The sequence below is a fragment of the Triticum dicoccoides genome, chromosome 3B (assembly GCF_002162155.2).
Source record: "Triticum dicoccoides isolate Atlit2015 ecotype Zavitan chromosome 3B, WEW_v2.0, whole genome shotgun sequence".
NCBI classification, from domain to species: Eukaryota; Viridiplantae; Streptophyta; class Magnoliopsida; order Poales; family Poaceae; genus Triticum; species Triticum dicoccoides.
In genome coordinates this window covers 36,701,053-36,707,818 of record NC_041385.1, presented here as the reverse complement: position 1 = coordinate 36,707,818, position 6,766 = coordinate 36,701,053, and the positions used below count along the sequence as shown (strand labels likewise).

At 45.9% G+C, this 6,766-nt stretch overlaps 1 pseudogene; it reads right to left on the bottom strand.

Moving 5' to 3' along the window:
• Positions 1-1,673: 1,673 nt before the first annotated feature.
• LOC119279196 lies at positions 1,674-3,919 on the bottom strand (annotated as a pseudogene).
• Positions 3,920-6,766: the final 2,847 nt, after the last annotated feature.

The following is a 6,766-nucleotide window of genomic DNA, read 5'->3' as shown; positions in this document are numbered from 1 at the left end:
GTTCGACATGGGGTGGCTCTGGCGAATGATTCCAAAACCATGACTTGGCTCTCGATGTGTGTCAAGATTCATGTCGTATGATCGGGCGGTACACAAAGCATTCAATGGGATCCCCTCGAGGGAAGGTTCGCCAACTATCATTCCGTTTTTATGTGCTTCCTTTAAAAAAAACCACCAACTTTAGAAACGACCATATGTTTTCTCTAGATTTAAAATGTTACGTGCAAAAATGTTCATGAATTTTAAAAAGGTTACAAAGCTGAAAAAATATTCATGAATCTTAAAAATCTTCAAAAAAACACATAATTTTCTAAAAAAACATGAATTTAGAAAATGAAAAAGGATGAAGAACTAAAAAAACTGATCAAAACTAAGTAAATCTGGCATTAAAACACAAAGCAGAAAAAACTGGGGAAACCACCAGGTTAGAAGATTCCAAAATGTTCCCAAAACCACTACTCTATGAAATGATTACATTGGCCGGCTCATATAAGAACACTATGGGTGCGGCATATATAGATAGCAAACTATTTAGAAATTTCTTGATCCACCGACTACCAAGGAGGGGAGGGAATATGTATCGCCCGCAGCAAGACGCAGTGAGAGCTCGCCTCTAGGGGCACAGTAGTGGCCTCGCCGTTTAGTCGCTATGAACACTAGTTCGTTTTATTTTCTTTCTTTTTTTATTTTTTTATTTTCTATTCCAAATAAATAAATTATCACACTTTGAAACTAATTTATTTAAGTTTGTAAACAATTTACCATTCAAAAATAGTATTCATGACATTTAGAAACTGTTCCCAAGTTTTAAAAAAAATGTCTATCACATTTAAAAAAATATATAAAATATAAAAACATGTTCACGTAGTTTAAAAGAAATGGTTCATACCATTCACCAAAATGTACGTGACATCTAAAAACTGCGTTCACAGGATTTCGAAAATGTATTTTTGATTTTTTTAATATGTATATACAATGTATATAAGTGTTCACGTCATTGAAAATTTTGCTTCATACAATTCAAAAAATATATAGGACATTTAAGAAAGTGTTCAAACAATTCAAAAAATATATATGGCATTTAAGAAATTGTTCAAACATTTGCACACCGGGACAGTCTGGCCAAACTGACCCGAACAATTTGGATGTACAATAAACATCTAGAGTGAACTTGAGGTGGGATCTTTTTTTTAGAACGAAGACGCAAGAAGCGTCCGGCTTTAAATTAATAAAGCCCATCAAACAAGCAGCAATTCAAAGTCGGTACAGGAAACACAACACAGGGCCTAGCCCATAATCTTAGAACATGCATGCAACGGGCCGTAGGGTAGAAAGTCTGAAACAGCCGGCAAGGAGTAGTTACAACTCCCACAAAACATCCAACGTATGACAACATCGTCCAGGCTGCACTTCCATTCACATCAGCCGCCGCCATGCGCTGGTTGCAGCTCGTCGTACTTGATACACATCACCGACATGTCAAGTGTGGATGTCTCCGCATGGCCTATTGTCGGTGTTGCCCTCTACATTGTGCGTCGCACCACCATTCTCGGAGGTGGAGACCTCCCCAATAGATTAGAGCGGGGATTGCCAAGTACTTTGGGTGGTTATCTCAATTACGGACAATTGGAATTTTTGAGAAGCAGTGGTAATTTTGCTCATGCATGCCACAATTACAGGTACACTGCTTTGGATCTAAGATCCAAAAAGAACAAATACAAAGAAACCTGCATCTAATTAAGGATTACAATGAATCACTTGAAGATATCTTCTTGGTGATATCAACCTTTACAAGATATAAAGTAGTCGCAAGATCAAAATACCCCTACCTACAAGACTGCATTGTCTTTTACAAATTAACGGGAAAATTATGCCACCAGGATAGATCATGCATGATGCTGGGAGCAGCAGCAACAACATCAAGCACGTCGAGGCAGCGGTGACGATGGAAGAACGCGCCGGCGTGGAGTTGGGCAGGTAAGGGCAGGATTCCGGCGGCGGCATCTTGCACTCATCGCCGTTGAAGTAGATCTTGCGCGGGAAGGCCCACCCCTGGCTGAAGGTGAAGGTGGTGTCGTCCTTGCGCATGAGCACCTCCGACTGCACGTTGCCGAAGGGGCCAGCCTCCATGAATTTGAGGCCGTCGTAGAGCTTGAGGCTGTAGAACATGCCGGTGTCGTTGATGTTGCCGTAGGGGAGGAGGGGCTTGTACTGGAAGATGAAGACCTCGGTGACGTTGTTGAGGTTGGGGTGCTGCGCGACAAGCGTCCATTGCGTGTAGTTCATGCGGTAGTTGAAGTTGGTGACGGGGATCTTGGCGCGCCAGTAGTCCTTGTAGTTGAGCTTGACGTGCCGTGCCAGTGCACGCGGATGGGGCACATGTGGTTGGTGCACTGCAGCAGCTGCGCGCCGTCCTTCTTGGAGTCGCCGGCGATGCACCCGTCGCCGTGGCTCCTGCCGCCGCGGCCGCCCGTGCTCTTGTGAGGGCCGCACCCGCACGGCACGATGGTGCTGTTGTAGAAGGAGGAGAAGGAGACGCAGCACGTCGGGTACCTCTACGCTAGCTGCTGCGAGTAGGTGCACGTCACCGTCCACGTCATCAGCGCCTGAGTCTTGCGCCGGTGGTCGGCGGTCGAGTACACGGTGGAGGGGCGATGGTGGCAGGGCCACAGGTGTAGCCGAGCCCGGGGCCCATGAGCGTGAAGTTCTTGGGCAGCTTCCCCGTCTTCTTGGGCAAGCCCCAGGGAGACCTGAAACGCGGAGAAGAAAACAAGAAAAACCTGTACAACCGGTGAAACAAAAATCGAGAAAAAGAAAAATGAAAGAGAATAACTGAAGAAAAATAAAAAAACCATAAGTAAAAAAAAACCCCAAGAAAACACAGAAAAAGATCCAGCCCAATTGAAAAAACCAAACAAAAAAACACAGAGAGAAAAAAATGAACGCACTACTAAAGAGACGGGCCAGCCCGGTCGCGCCGTGCTTCAGCTGAGGGGAGCTACCATATATCGCTATAAGGCCGTGTACAATGGGAGGTGCTTAAAGAGATGCTTAGAAAGATAAACCGGATTTTCCTGAAGCACCGGTGCCTATTTCTACAGAAAAGACGCTTAGTTCAGCGTCTATCCTGTACAAATAAGCATCGGTGCTTAAAAAAAACCTGATTTATTTCTCTAAACACCTCCCATTGTACAAGGCCTAAGGGCATCTATAATGAGGCGCTTAAATAGTGGCGCCAGGATTTTAATCCTAATCGATGGGCAGTTATCAAGTTAATTCCCAGGCATCGATGCTAGAAGTAGAGGCGGGCGCTACTCACCCTTTTTGCTAGCGGCAGAAAAAGCGGAAGAGCCCCAGCGTATGTGATTAGCGCCTTTGTCAAGCGCCTTGCGTTGAACGGGAAGGTGCTTAGCTCATTTTCCTAATTTTGGTTGTTTATTTTTATTTTTATTATTCTCTTTAAGCGCCCATTTAAGAGTCCAGCATTGTGCATGCCCTAAGCGAGATATATGTGTCGCACGAAATCTATGCTATTGTTATACATCACCTACGAGAGCCGAAATTACTAGTTAAGAGTTACCCTTTCCTTCTCAGGCACTGCCAACTAGCACACTGCATCTCTACTCCTAATGGAGCAGTTGATAGTTTCCGCCGGTCAATTTTTGTCCCACCACTTTCATCCGGTTTTTTTCGTAGGTTAACCGTCGTAGATTTTTTTCGTCGCCTCCCCCACTTCATCGGTTTATTTTCACTTCACCCTCTCACACAACGAAAAAAACTGAACGGATCAGAACTTGCCATACTGACGCAAATTATTTAGTAATGTCTTTATGTAAAAGAATCAATCACAATCAATCTCTAAAGATCAAATCTAAATTAATTAATCTTCATAACGTTTGTTTCCTTCCGAATCACGTCCATAACTTTCCTTCCTTGTTTGGGCAGAAACTGTTTGGTAGCAGAGATTAGGAAGCTTCCTATGAGTGTAGTAATAGGAAGTATTCTTTTTCTTGATGATTCGTTTTCATGCATGATGATAGTAAATTAGGCCAACATTCACCACTATTTATCAACGTCATCAATCGTATCCATTCCTACCAGTTTTAAGGGAATCTACTCGCTATGTCTTTTTTAAGGAGATCCGCTCGCTAAGTCGTCGTCGCACGTTATTTTCACAAGCAATTCCCCTAAAAAAACACAGCGTCCTACCTCGACTTCCCTACGTGGACGCCGCCGCCGCCGCCCACCGATCTCGCCGCCTCTCGGCGATCCCCTCCTCCCTCCCACAGCTCGAACGACCCACTTTTTTGGCCACAAGCACCGCTTGCCTCTTCGCCCATGCGTCACCCCTCCTCTTCACCATAGCCACGAGCACCATCCGAGGCGGAGCCGTGACGCCTCCATAGATGCGGCGGAGACACCATATCCAGTGGAGACGGCGGTGTAAATCTTCTACTCTGCTCCTTCCCCTAGTTACCGGCCTGCTCCACGTCCCCTCTGCTTTGTGTGGATCTGCTCATGTGCAGCAGTAAACTTTATTTAGGTAGAACTATTCTTCTAGGCCTTTTTTTTGTTACTTACAAATTGACTTTTTGAGCCAATGCTTACGGCATGAAGTATTACCTAGAGTTCCTTAATCAATCTGCTTGTCCATCATTTCATTTTGTTCAATTACTATCAGCAAGAACACATTGTGAAACCGTTAGCTTATGAATGTGTGCTCTTCCTGCAATAATAACATTTGCAATGTAAGGGCCGAGGTACACCCATGCATCAGGATGATGTGCACCACGTGGGAAGTAATACTAATATGGCCTAAGTGGATAATGAAATATCCAAAGATACACTTGACTGGATCAATTTTTTTCTCTGGAATTGTTCCTCATGATGCGCAGATGTAGATGCTATATTTTTAAAATTTCAAATCACCTATGCATGCCAATGTGATTCTTATCTTTTTCATTAGACAGTGTGTTCCCATCAATCCATCCATGCACCGAACCGATTTTTTTACTCTATTCAGGTTGCAATTACGAACAAGTAGCATATGTATGCACTGAACTACTTGCATAAGAAAGTGAAATACTTCTTACTCGCGTGAGTGGAATTTTGGAATAGAGAAAGAACATACAACAGAGATCACGTAATTAATTGATTACATAAACCGAGATCACGTAAAACAAGTTTGATAGGTCCGTTGCATCGCACGGGCATTTTTGCTATATGTACTAACAGGTTCTATTTATTTCCTTTGATCGGTCAATACTCCTATGTCCTATGTAGGTAAGAAGGAAAGAAAACCTAACGGTACAGCCGGTAGAACAGTCAACGGCGAGCTTCATCGCCGCGTACGCGTCGTAGTACCTGGCCATCACCGCTGGGGCATCGAGGACTTAACGCGGGTGAAGAAGGCGTGGGTATTGGTAGAGCTCCAAGAAGCTGCCCTTCGTCCTTCCCGCCGTCTTCACCATCGGTCCCCGGGTGACCACCCTGGGACTCGTCGACGCTACCAAGGCGACACGGTCCGGGTTGGTTCGGTCCCTTATCGAGCCACCATTTGGACCGGCCAACCACCACCGGCGTCAACGTGCTGGGGCAGCGGCGAGGTGGGCTGCGTGTGCTGGTGCTGTGGCGAGGTGGTGGACATGCGGGAGCGCCAGCGATGAGGTCGGTGATGTGCCGGGCAAGTGCGCGGCTGTTAGCCATGAACCTTCCGTAGCAGTGTTTTTCATGAGCCCATGTTTTTTTGTGTTCGGGCCTTGCTATAATTAGCGGATTAACCATGAAAAAAAACATGACATTCAGTTTGTTGTCAAATGGTGCTGTGATTTTTGGATCAAGCCATGTTTCTCTTGTACTTCCTATTTCCTGTTCGACTGAATAGAAGTGCAGAAAGTGAACACACCAACACGACTGAAAGCAGTCATATTCAGCTATAGAGGTATACATTTATACAAGATATACACATGCAGGTGCGGCCAGTAACCCAACTAACTCCTGAGCTGACCTTGCTAATCCTTTACTCGCGATAAAGACGCAGACGATAAGGAAAGGTTGTTACGGAGAGAGCAATGGGAGACAGAGAATCACGTGGCGGCAGGTGGACCTGAACATATGCTTCAACAAAGAAAACGCCAGCGTAGGATCATGGTGCGTGATTATAGGCAGAGGCTATTAAATCTCACGCGGAAATCACAGCTGAGCGATTCTCGCACGATCCGAAGTTCACACCCAATCAACCGTTTTTCCCAGTTGATGGCCTGCATGTGTGTTGTGCTAAAACGGTCGCTGCCATGGCAGCGAAACCCGCAGCTAGAACGCTGCCAACGCCAAGTTGAGAACTCGAGATCGTCAATGGTGCATGCCCGACAGCGGCGGCGAGAGGCTATGGTGCATGGGAGGAGAGAAAAGAAGGAGAGGGGAAGCTTGGGGACATGGTAGTTTACCCGGGGGCTGCCGGTCGGCACGCTGAGAACGAATGGCGGCGGCAGTGAAATTTTTTCTCAGTCCTCTTGGTCGGACCGGTTGAAGACCAGACCGGATCGGACCGACAATTTTCCAGGCCGATTTTAGCAGACCATATCGTCCATTTTCTCTAACAAGCCAGGACCGAGCGTGTGAAACACCAATTGAGCCACGAGCAGTACGTCCAGCCCTGCCCACCGTCGAAGCGAAGCTCCTACTCCACGTGAAGTTGATCGCGTTGTTGCACTCGTACGGTAGGAGCCACGGGCACGACATGGTGAAGGGCTAAACGGCTGATCAA